Source organism: Capsicum annuum, chromosome 7, assembly GCF_002878395.1.
Source record: "Capsicum annuum cultivar UCD-10X-F1 chromosome 7, UCD10Xv1.1, whole genome shotgun sequence".
Taxonomy (NCBI): domain Eukaryota; kingdom Viridiplantae; phylum Streptophyta; class Magnoliopsida; order Solanales; family Solanaceae; genus Capsicum; species Capsicum annuum.
The window spans coordinates 217781826-217795489 of NC_061117.1; the positions used below are offsets into that span (position 1 = coordinate 217781826).

General features: G+C 31.0%; 1 long non-coding RNA gene across 1 annotated transcript; it reads left to right on the top strand.

The window, feature by feature from the left end:
* The first annotated feature begins 11644 nt into the window (after positions 1-11644).
* LOC124900119 lies at positions 11645-13422 on the top strand. Its single transcript, XR_007057874.1, has 2 exons — positions 11645-12794; positions 13180-13422. It is a non-coding gene; the product is annotated as an uncharacterized LOC124900119 (long non-coding RNA).
* The last annotated feature ends 242 nt before the right edge of the window (positions 13423-13664 follow it).

The following is a 13664-nucleotide window of genomic DNA, read 5'->3' on the forward strand; positions in this document are numbered from 1 at the left end:
AAACAAAAGAAATCAAGAAAACATATTCTACATTTAGGCTTCCATCACCAACGATGACTAGCTAGCTTAATTGTTTCATTGACACGCAAATGGAATTGCAAAGATAGTTACTAAAATTGTAGATTAATAAACTATATTTTGATTAAGCAAATAGATTAATAAACTAATCTCATGTCAAACAATTGACATGTCAAGTATGAGCTCGGATTATGAAATAAAAATGAAAATGAAAAGTTCCAAGTAATTGCGCTGATGATTTCTTTCAAGGACTATGAAGAGCCAAAAATTTTACAACTTTAATATACATTAAAAATTTTCAAAAGAAGGGGAAGAGAGATTGGAAAACAAGAAGTTGAAAACAATAAAAAATGATGCATCTGTAAATTGCTACAAAAAAGACTTCAGTGAAGAAGAAGAAGCTGAAAATTTTATTGAGTGTTTTCTATTTTTCTGAATGGTTAGAAATGCCTAATGTCATCCCCTATTTATACTTGTGTAGGGATGATTCTAGATACCATAAATCTAGAGTGTTTTTATACAAATATCTAGCACCCTCTAGATCTTTCCTTTCTGGACTACACCATTCCTACATAGCTAGATATTTCTTTCTACACCATTCTTTTCTAGATTCTTATAACTAGAATTACATAATATCTAGATATTTCTTCAACATGATTATCTTAAAAATTTAGTAGACTATTCTAGAGACTTAACTAGAAATCAATGATTTCAAAAAATCTACTTTAATATTTTAGCACTCCCCCTTAAAGTGATTTTTTGGAAGCTATCCCAAACTTGTTGCAGAAGAACTCAAATGAAGCTTTGAACTATGCCTTGGTGGATATCCTTGTACTTTTTTCTTGATTCCTCTAACTTCTTCAAATAATGAAGTTTTTCTGTCATCAGTTGGTCCTGCAAATATATGTGTATCAACAAAAGTTTTATCTTTGAAACGTACCGACTTCACAATATTTTCTTTTGGTCTTTGTGAACCAAGTGAGTCATCTCCTTTTTGAGTTTCTGAGCTCCCCCTTTCTCTGAACTCCTCAACAACTACATTCCTTGGAGAATCATTCTTATTAACCCTGGCAAGCTCCTCCACCATTGCAGAAATTCAAGCTTCATGACTTGCTGCTTCTGCAAAAGAAAATGGTTCCACAAGAGCAAATTTGCATTGCTCATAAACTTCAGCTAGTGACCTGGTCTTCAAAACTGGAGAATCAGTTGTCAATTCAACATTTGAAAAGTGTCCTGCTCCAGCAATAGGACTGGAAGAAATATCACTTGTCTACATATTTTGAGCTGCAACTGAAGTACTCCCATCTGTTGGGTTCGAAATCGAGAGGGCATCATGCGGAAGCTTAAAGTTTGTAAACTATCTTGGTGATAATTCAGACGACAAAGAAAATAATAATAAAAACATAATATTATTAGATGATTTGGCCAATTGGCCTACATATAAAACCTAATATTAAAAAAACATAAAACTAATAAGAGAGAAAATCTCCTCCAAAGCTAGACTCTTTTAACGACTACATTGTGGATGCTCTTATGTTATGGTATGATAAGGGGGGATCTTCTATTTATAGATGCCCAAAACCTTTCCTCCAAGAAAGAGGTTTGCCAAATATGGAAAAGTTTTATATTTTCCTTTTAGAAAAATAAAAGTAATTATGGTAACTTTTATTTTCCTTCTAAGAAAAAATAAAACTTAAATATAGAAATAAAATCAGGGCAAAAACCCTAACACCATCTTGGTTCTTTACAACAATATCTCGATCCCAATCATAGTAGCTAGACTCGTCCACCGCAAGATCTCTACTGATAAGCACCTTCTTCGTACAAACATTATACACTTTGTACCCTTTTACAGCTATGTTATAGCCCAACAAAATATAGAGCTCTGCCTTGTTATCCAATTTGCCACTTTTAGCATCTGGAACATGAGCATAGCACACCGAACCAAATACTTCCAAATGTCTCGCAAATGGTGTCATGTCTTGGAGTGCTCTAGTTGGTAATCTGTTCAGCAAATAGATGGTAGTATTGACTACCTCAGCCCAAAAATATTTAGGCATCTTCTTTTCTGCCAACATGTATCTCGCCATCTCCATCACTGTTCTGTTATTCCTCTCAGAAACTCCGTTCTGTTCGGGAGTGTAGCTAACAGTGAATTGTTGTTGAATACCCACATCTTTACAATACTTGCTAAACTGATGCGAAGTATATTCAGTTCTATTATCTGACCTGATATACTTCAACCGACAGCCACTCTCCCTTTCTACTATAGCCTTGAATTCTTTGAAAACAGAGAACACCTGAACTTTGCTACTTAGAAAATAGACACATGTCATTCAAGTTAGATCATCTATAAAGAGAATAAAATATTTTTTCTCACTCAAAGAAGTCTTCCTCATTGGTCCACATATATCCGTATGAACTAACTCTAGCTTTTCCTTCGCCCTCCAAAGACTTTCTTTAGGAAAGGATCTTCTATGCAATTTACCAAATTGATATGACTCACAAACATCTCAGCACATGTCAATTTTTGGTACATCAAGCACCATACCCTTGGATTGCATATACACTAATGAACTAAGATTGTAATGACCGAATCTTTTGTGCCAAAGTCAATTATCACTCATTTCAACATTGAAAGAGCAACTTTCAGCATAATAGCATGAAATTAAAAAAAAATTACCAATCATGCTAATTTTAGGTACTTCACAACCTTTAGGATCATAAAGAACATCGTTTATGATTTTCATACCTTCGTCCGTAGGGAATTTCACTGATCCTCTTCCTTCAGCTTGCACCAGTGCACCATCTCCAATCTTTACTTTGGTCTTATCAAACCTGTCCAGGTTAACAAATAAATTTTTATGAATTACCATGCTCCTTTTGTATGCACTATCGATATACCAATTATATCGATCAACACGTGATGTGTGAGAAGCCATTAATACCTCCTCTATTTTTTTAAGTTGGTGACCTTCCGCAAAATTTACTCGTTGAGAAGACTGACTACTTTGAGTTTGCTTTTGCCTGCAATACTTCTCAATGTGTCCATACTTTTTGCAGTATTTGCATTGAATAGGAGACCTCTTAGACTTCTACCAATAATTCTTATCCAAGTGGTTTGTCTTTTTACAAATACCATAAGGTGAAAATTTTCCTCTCCTCGATGATTCACCTTGATATCCACTAGATTTCACCTCTCTAGCGTGGTGTGAAGAGACTTTTCTACCTTCCTTTTGTTGTTTGAATTTATGCCTTACTTGAAAGGCATCTTCGACTGTCCCTTCACTTCTCATGGTTACCCGTTGCTCTTGGATTTGCAATTTAGAGATCAACTCAGCTATTGAAAGAGCAGTCAAGTCACAATACTCTTCAATAATTGAGATTTTTTATTCCTTATTTGGTTCACAATATTCATCAGCTTGGAAGAGTATTCTTTCACACTATCCGAATCCTTCATTTTCAAGAGCTCAAACTCCTTTTTCAATTAAAGATATGTTACATCTAAGTATATAACAAAATAGTTTTTAATCTTATGATTTTAAATATGAAGAAAGTTAAATTAAAGAATTACTAAAAAAAACGTTCATTCTTTTTTAAACAAATTGAAAATAAAGTAACTCAATATTGATAACTAAAACGAAACTGTAATAATTTCCATTTGATTCGATTTTCTTGGTGTTCAGATAGTTTTGTTTCCGGTTTTGGAAAGAGTACAAGAAAAAAATAATACTGACATTGTTACTCCTAGTGAATTGTATATATTCGGCAAACAATGCATACATAGGTAGATATTATATTGGCAAAAATTACATACAACCGAGAGGATGTAATAGTGAAGGATTATATGAAGAGCAAACAAAAAAATTGCTGCGTTTTTACAAAAAAACGAAAAAAAAAAAGTATTTCAATTTATTTGACCTATTTTTATTTTTAGTCCGTTCTAAAAAAATATCTTTAGTTTTTCTTTTTAGTCACTCTTTAATTTTAACATTTCATATGACATATTTAATACCACAAGATTAAAAGATATTTAATAAATTTGATATATATTTTTTAATTTAAGACAATAAGATTCAAAATTTGTTTATTATCTTCGGCTCTATATCAAGTCAAAATAAATCAAACAAATTAAAATGAAGAAAGTACAAGAGTACATAAAAAATCAATTATATGGAGTATGAAGAGGTCAAAAATTAATAGTATTGTAATTGGTCGATGGGACGTTGCTATAAACAACGTCTAATAGAAATAGCTAAGCAAGCATATTTAGAGCCCATTTGGAATTGCTGTAACAAAACTGCTTATTTGAGAAACATTTTTGTAAAATAGCTTTTTAAAAAAGTGCTTTTGAAAAGAAAAATTAATGTTTGGTAAATTTATTTGAAAAGTATTTTTGATAAATAGATTGTGTTTGAATATTCTTTTTCAAGAAGTGTTTTTTTGAGCCACATAACCAAAAAGGAAATGTATTAATAGACTTTTATTACTAAAATTAATTTATAGAAAAAAATTATTTTCAATATCTATTAAAATATTTTTAATTAAAATTTTATTTTATTTAATTAAATATCACCATCAATGATATTTTCAGATTTATTTAAAGAAAATGAGTGAAAATAAAATAATAATAATAATAATAATAATAATAATAATAATAATAATAATATAAACCATAAAATAGAATAATAAATCATGATGTAAATATGAAGTATAAATTTTAAAATCAAACTTATAAGATATGTTAATTAATTAATAAGGGATATATGTGTGTGTGAGTGATAGTGATATTTTTGTCATAAAAAAATAATTTTCTTCTTCTGCTTCTATTTTTTTAAAATGCAGAAAACTGTGTTTTTTTTTTTTCTCAAAATAAGTGCCTTTTTAGGGAAATAAACAATTACAAACAGACACTTAGTAAGGCGGACTTAGTTAATACAATCATATTAATCAGCTTTTTTGTAATGCCCTTCGTCTTAGGGTGCGTATGCTACTACGAGCATAAAGATAATAATGGTGGCGACGTGCAAATAGCTACTGGAGCCCCTGGATTAAGAGACGGGAATATGGTTCTTTTGGTTGGAGCCGGTGCTGGTGGTGCAACGCAGCGACAGTATTGGTTGGTGGTGGTGATGATGGTGGAGGTTGTAGTGGTATGGTGATGATGGAGGCAGTGAAGGTGGTGGTTGTGGAGGTTGTAGTGGTGGTGGTGATGATAGTGGTGGTTGTGGTGGTTAATTTGAATTAATAATTTGTTTGAACAAGATGCTGTTAATTTTTTGTTCTGATTTTGATTTTCTAATGTCCCATATTCACATTGAGAATTCTGTTATAAATTATTGTGCATTATCGGTCCTTCCTTGAGTTCTTCTCCCTTTTTACCCTTCCTGTTTAGTTAGTGAAAATAACGTTCTTTTGTTTCGGTACTCACTTTTTAACACGTTTTATTATAAGTTTCACTTATGAAATTAGCTAATTTTTTAGATATACAACGAGAGAATTTGTGACTTTTACCTCGAATGGGAAGTGTTGGACAATGAAAAATACGTGAATGCTTGAATCACATGTTTATAATATGTTTGGTTTTCTTTTTAGAAATTTATGTCCGTCGTAATTAATAACTTTTTTGCAGAGCATAATTTATATTTCTATATCATAATATCTCACAAGTTATGCATGACTTCAATTTCTAAAAGACTCATGAATCATTAATCATAAATTTGATTGTTAAAAACATGCAATTTTATGTGTAGAGTTACTCTACAGACGACACCTACTGTTGGCCTTGAATTAATTAGAAACAAATCTCACAAGGCTAAAACTATATTTCCAAATACTAGCAATACTTAAAAAAGAATTTTAAAAAAAATACTAGCCATCAAAACAAATCGTTATGATCACAAAATAGTTAAAACTTAGTAGATAAGAAAAGAATGAATCATCAACCTCTAATGTCCATGTAACAATATTTTAATCTAAATGATTTAACTTAACTATACTTACAAATCAACTGTCTAAATTAATTTTTACACGACAAGTGCAGTTTAGCTTGCCATTGAATAATTTTCAGGTTAATTACTTAATTAATTTCTTATGAGCAATCACTTCTAATAACTTGGTAACTAATTTAACTGTCTAAAATTTAGTAAATTCCACTATGTTTAATCAGGATAATTTTTCAGAATCTAGTAAGTAAAAGAATTACATTCAGTGTAATCTTATAATTGAATATGTTATAGAGTAGTAGAGCAAAATTATTAGACATTGAGTTTTGGAAGCAATGAATAAACTAATCCAACTTGGATAAAATAATCTGTGTCCAAAAGTTCAGGACACCCTTTAAGAATTGGAAAGAAAGGTACTAAAATTATAGATTAATTAGAAGATGATGGTAACATCAACTATGACCTTAAATTCAAAAGAATAATTCAGGATACTTCTGGATTAGGAACTAATTATATGAAATGAAATTCCAAAGTAAGCGCTGATTGTTTTAATTAGTATTATAAAGAGCAAAAAATTTACAACTATAGTTCGTAAAAACTTAATCGTATGAGCTATGAAGAGGAAAATATAATATCGTAATTAGTGGATGACATATTAATAACCTCTAAAAAAAGTTGACAAGGCCTGATTCTATGTCTTTTTATTTCGTTTGAAGCAAAGAAGGATCTCAAGAAATCGATATTTACTATGGACTCTCTCATTTTTGGGGTCATATTCGGCAATCTTCTGATACCCACTTCGGTCATCTCATGCTGTATATATGGTTGCATACGCTACCTGAATAAGGATAAAGGAGTAAGCGATGTGGAAATAGATAGCAATGTCCGTGGATTAAGAGACGGGAAAATGGTTGTTTTGGCAGGTGCCGGAGCTGCTGCCGTTGCTGGTGGTGTAGTGACGGCAGCAACTATTGGAAGCAGAAGCACTACCACGAATGATGTTACGTACCATGGTTGTTGTTGCGGTGGTGATGGTGATGATGGAGGTTGTGGAGATGGTTGCGGAGGTGGCTGTGGCTAATTTGAATTGATTTATAATTTTGAAAGTCCACTGAGGAGTCAATATTTTGTTTTGATTTTCTATTGTTACATATTTATATTAAAGATTTGTTGTGATTTAATATGCATTATAAACTCTTTTCCCTCTCCCTTTTGTATATTTTTTTGGTTCTTTTTATGTTTTTGTCCTTCCCTTCGAGAAATTTGGAGCAAAAATAGTGTTTGTTGATCACTTTTGACGTTATTTATCATAAAGTTATACTTATGAAATTAGCTATTTTTTTAAGAAAAAATTATAGAAAGTTGTTTTAAGTATTTATTATCAAAAGGGGTGATAATATGTTGGGTTTAAATCCCATCAATTTATGTCTAAGATGACTTTATATGGATAAAACGTTGAGTTTGAATCTCAATGCACCATATTGATGATATTATGATGGCTAAGGTAAAATAATGGGTATGGGGTGAAACATGTCCCATTTAAATATGCTTTATTTCTTGAATTGAATGTGGTGACAATAAAATGCCTCAATTTGCTTTTGTAGTAGCTATCATAATTTGATACGCTTAAGGCATAATTATATTCTATTTCTGGGAATGAGAATTTCGATTATTATAAATACAGATCTATTTTGTTGTGATATCACAATCCACCTCTAAAAGAGGTAGAATAATTGGAAGATTGAATATCTTCAAGTTACTGTGATAAGAAATACAAATGTGAAAATTTATCTAAGCTAAGCATGATGAAATCACATGCCATAATAAACTAGGCACAATACATAAATATGACTCTAAACTTGACACCAAATTATAACTTTGACCTTAAATTTTGATAGTGCACAAATATAACCTTTAACTATTCAAAACTGCATAAATATGACCTCCGATCGTATGTGGCAAAACGCGTGTTGTACATGAAAAACTGGGCGCGTCGGGCTAAAAATTTGAGCTTTTCAATAGTAAAAAAAAAAAGGGTAAAATGACTATTATGCCCTTACTAATTCCTTTTTATATATTTAAATAACTTTTCACTATTATTTTTTCTTTATTTTCAACTCAAAGATGAAACTATACTAATAATAAATAAAAAAAATTATAATTTTAATAAAACGTTATTAAATTAAAGTTATTAAATAAACGTTATTAAAAAATTATTAAATTAACATGATGAAAACGTTATTAAATTAACGTTATTAAAAAATTATTAAATTAACGTTACTAAAACGTTATTAATAAAACATTATTAAGGGTAATAGTAGTAGTATATTAAATTAACGTTATTAATAAAAGGTTGTTAAGGGCAGTAGTAGTATATTAAATTAACGTTATCAAGATGAAAATTTTATTAAAATATTGTATTATTATTATTATTAATAATAATAATAATACTAATAATACTAATAAGAAAAACGACGTCGTTTTAAGTTCCAGATCAAAAGTCCTCCCAGTCCGCCCTTTTAATGATGTGGCACTGTATGATTGATTACATATCCACGTAGGCGCACGTGAAATTCACGCATGGATATTGCAAAATCGGAGGTCATATTTGTTCAGGTTTTGAATAGTTAAAGGTCTTATTTGTGCACTATCAAAGTTTAAGGTCAAAGTTATAATTTGGTGTCAAATTTAGGATCATATTTATGTTTATTGATACGAAATTCATGCAATAGTAAACCTGATGTTTACTAAAGAATTTTTGCACGTGTTATATATAGTAACTTGGAGTTACTAATACAAATCATTTAATCTATTGACATAAATGATTTGTCATTATGAAGATGTGCATATTGAGTATTAGACATATGTTGAAGAAATAAAAGATTCTTCAAGAATTGTTTATGTTGCTTGTTTTCATGATAAGTAGGTTGGATCAACTAATGTTGGGATTTGATCTCTCAAAATCTGAAAAGTATAAAAGGTGAATATGGGTCCGTTCACCAGTCATGTGATCTATTAAGATGCATTGATATAAGATGATCACTTGTACGTTTATTGTCAACCTGCAGTTTGACATTCATAAAATTGCTTGCTCAATAAAATTAAGATAAAAGCATAATTTTCAGATTGTGCAATCAAGACAATTCAACTTGATGATGATGGTTTGACATTAAATGCCTTCGATAAATAGCTAAATTGCTAATCTGAACAAAGTTTTATCTGTTGGTCTGAAATATGATGTGTTGCATACAATAACACTTGTATTCATTAGACCAATAAATTGTGATAGTTTTTTCCTCTCAATTGGTTCAAGGTCAGGAACCTGTTATTCCATCTAATAGTTTTGATGTGCGGTATATGATTAATGAATATACCATGATACACAAAGATGGATTCTTCAAAGAAGATGCAGGATGTATGTTAGTTTTCCTAAAATAAGGGGGAGATTATAAGCAGTTATGAAATATGTTTGGAATTATCATCAGATCCTCATTCAAAAGATAATTCAAGTTAAATGCCAAAAGCATCTCATATTTAAGCTGCAAGTGCTCCTATTTTATGTCCCTAAAGGACAAAGTCTACACATATATGAAGCATGGTAGACTAATCGGTTCCAAATGAAATAATCCTTGAAAAGGATAAGGAGAAAATAATCATAATAAGAAGATAATGTGCTCTTGAAAAGCCTACGACATAACATTTCACAAAATCCATGAGAGGTTTAGGTGTCTGAAATTAATGAAGTGATGAGATCTCAAAATATTATGTCACATTGTGAACCGATATAAAATAATATATCATTAACGATAATTTTAATTCACTATTAGCACAATATTGTAAAAGAGTATGAGGATCTGAATTCTACATTTATTTAAGCATGTTGACGTAGAAACATTTATCAAGTGACATGAAAGGATGCATCTTGGTAAGCGTAAAACTTATTTGATTTGCAGTCCAGACACTTGAAGATGTCGCACATGAAATATTGAATATTGTCAGTTGACAAAATGTATATGAAAACGTTTAAGGATTCAAAATGTTTGAAGCATATAAAAGTTATATAGTGGAGAATAGTTATATGTGAATTTTACCTTCCACTACTAAAAAAATCGAAAAAACCGACCACATATGGTTGGTTTTTTAATTTTTTTTTTTTAAAAGTGACCACATGTGGTCACTTTTTTAATTTAAAATATCAAAATAATCATTTAAATAATTTTTATATTAATTATTATTTCTTTTACAAATAAAAATTAAAAAAATAACAAAATCGACCACGTGTGGTCGATTTTCTTTAAAACAAAATAATTAAAAAATTCACCACAAGTGGTCGATTTTTCTGAAAATTTTACAAAAAATGATCACAAGTGGTCGATTTTATTAAAATTAATTTATTAATTTTAAAAAAATCGACTACTAGCGGTCTGATTTAATAAAAATAATTTATTAATTTTATTAAAACCGACCACATATGGTCGGTTTATTTTAAATTTTTTTATTTTTAAACTCATTTTTTTATTTTAATAAAATAATAATAAATTTTAAAAATATATATATATTTTAAAAAACCAACCACACGTAGTCGATTTTTAAAAAGCTACCACAATTTTATCGATCACGCACTTTGATCGGTTTTGTGGTCGACATTTGAGAAAAATCAACCATGATAGTTTTTATGGTCGGTTTTCCTCTTTTTTTCAGTAGTATTCGGTGAAAGTGTTGAACAATGAAGATCTGATGTTTGTGACTTGTAAAAAGTTGGAACAACATTTGCACTGTTGTCCTTATTGAGTGTTGGTCTTTAATTAAAGTTCTTCGTGATAAATAATTTTTTACGAGGCATAAATTTATATTTTTGTACTATAATATCTCTTAAATTATACCCAAGTAAGGAATGATCGAAAGAAAGAATCATCGACTAGCTCTAATATTAATGTAATAATTAGCGCTTAGAGCTATCTTCGTTACCTTATCAATTTCTTCGAGTGAACTTTGTAAAATCTTATAAGCTTCATTTGAGATGGTTATATCAGTTACCTTTTCAAATATGCCATCATCAAATATTGGTGGATGAGAGTGTGGGCTCAGCAGTAAAGTATCACCTTGACTCGGTGACAATCATTAGTTCAAGCCTGATTATTCCTAAGTCCAATCCAAGATATCTTTTTCATTTTTAGATGTGGGTTGATAGGAATGGGCCGGGGCTAGGGTTTGGGCTGTAGATGAGGTGTGTTGAAGGGCGGAGAGAACACAATTAATTTATAATGTCATTTGTGGAACTTATTTGAGAAAATTATCCCCTATAGTATTATTAGATTTAAAATAACAAATTTTAGCAACACTTTTAGATAATTGCATTAATAGCAATTTAGTCACAAGTTATAGCAACTTATTATATTTTTTGGGTAATGATATGAAGGGTCACGCCACCATACGGCATAGTTGCAAAAAAAAAAAAATAGCAATTTATTAAAAGATATATTATTTTAATTGTATTTTCAAAATTTATTTTTAATTATATAATTTAAAATCAGTTCCATATTTATAGGGTTGTAATCAATATTTCCCTTAAATAGTGTATTGATAATTATGGTAAATATATATTCTCTTTCTCCATTCTAATACTTAACTTTTCAAAAATTTATTGAAAATTTTGATTTCATTAACTTACTCATATAATATTCATATTCTTCCCTTGAAAATACAAGATTGAAAAAAAGTAGGTTTCATATAATATTCATCTTCATCATTGAAAAAAGTGAATTTAAGATAATATTTGTAGAAACCTAATTTTGTCCCTCCCCAATATCACTTTTATTCATTTTACCTTATTCTACCGTGTATCCTAAACCGCATAATTCCCCCCTCCCCATAAAATACAAAAATAATAATAACAAACCTCTAACCAACTTTACACCTCATCCTAATAATCAACCTATTCCACCCCCCACATTTTATTCCTTTTCCATAACAAAATGGCGGCGCACAGGGAATACAATATAGATACATGGATAATTTCCAAACCAAAAAAAAGACACCTGGACACAAAAGAAAAAAGAGAACCCACTAGAAAATGCTTTTGCTCTCCAAAAAAAAAATAAAACATCATTCACATATACACCATCACTAGACAAAAAAAAGGGGGACCTTCACTCACGATTCACACACATACTCACAATTCCATAGATCCTCACCAAAAATAGAATAAACACACGCCATTGCTTTCCCTTTGTCTTCTTCAAGATCACTCAACACACACAGAAATATATACACCACAAAACAGAGAACAATTGATACTCATTCTCACGCAACAGTCATACATGCACCCTCCTCCATTTTTCATCATCACTCAACCATACTCGCACAATACACAAATAGAGAGAGAGAGCTGACAGGAGGATGACGTGAGAGGAGAGATCAAGTTGGTTGGCCGGAGAGATCGAAAGGTTCATAAAAAAATAGAGAATTAAGGACTGATAGAAGGAAAATTTGGGACCAAAACAGGGAGATCGAGAAAAGAGAGTTGAGATCGAGAGAGAAGAGAGTAACACGGAGCTAAGGGAACATAATTTTTCATGGTTTGGTTACTGTCCCAGCGACGGATTCACCAGAAAACACGTCACAGCCGTATTCCTTCTTCGTTTTCAGTAATCGAAGCTCGCCGGAGCTACAACTATAGAGAGCAGTTAAGCAAACCCCGATTTTACTTTCGATTCCATCCAAGCTCGTTGAAATCTATTTCGAGTTGGGGTTTATATTTGAGGTTCAAATCGAGGTATTCCAGTGCCGCTTCGTCGAGCAATTCCATTGAAATAAAACGTCAAATTTGAGGTCTAAATTTTCAACTCTATCTCTTTCTATTACTATTTTATTATGGAGTTGATGTTTTGATGTTATGGATTGCATGATTCATGTTGGATTGGTGATATATTTTGATAGTGTGTTTGAGAAATTTTAATTGTTGTGATTATAACTTTGCTTGCTTGATTTTCGTTAACATTGATTAATAATGTGATTGGGAATGATTTGGGGGAATTGATAATCGAATAAGTTGAAATATTGTTGTTTTGGTTCGTTGATGTTCCTGATTATGATAGTACCATGATAGGTCATGTTGGGTAGGCAAACGGTAGGCTCGGGTAGGCAAAATTAGGACTTTTGATTTTTGAATGATGAAAATGTTCGTTGAATGTTTTGTTTTTGTCATATTTGGAAGTGTATTCATTTGGCCGAGGAATGCTCCAAGGTACTTGTGTTTATTCACCGGGGAATGTCCTGAAGTATTTTGTATCCGGAGGACGTTCGTGATGAAGGCCCGAGGCATTGGGTAAAGCACTGAAGCATGTTAGAATTAGTGTAGGATAGAATAGGATTTATTTTTTGCATTTTTTTTATTAGTTATTTTGGACTGTATAATTGGATTGAACATTATATTTTGGATTTGTTTGTTTCGTGTGTTTGATTGATTGTTTTACGTGCTTTGTGTGGTTTATATATTTGTGATGTCAAATTAGCTTATATACTCCACTAAGCGACCATGCTCGAATCAAGGGATCGAGGGGTGCCTAACACCTTCCCCTCGATCAACAGAATTCCTAAGCCGGAACTCTGTTCGCAAACCAGTTTAAGAGAGTCAAACTATTTTGAAAATGGATATCCAAGGGTGACTTGGCACACCCGATTTATGCCAAGTGGCAACTC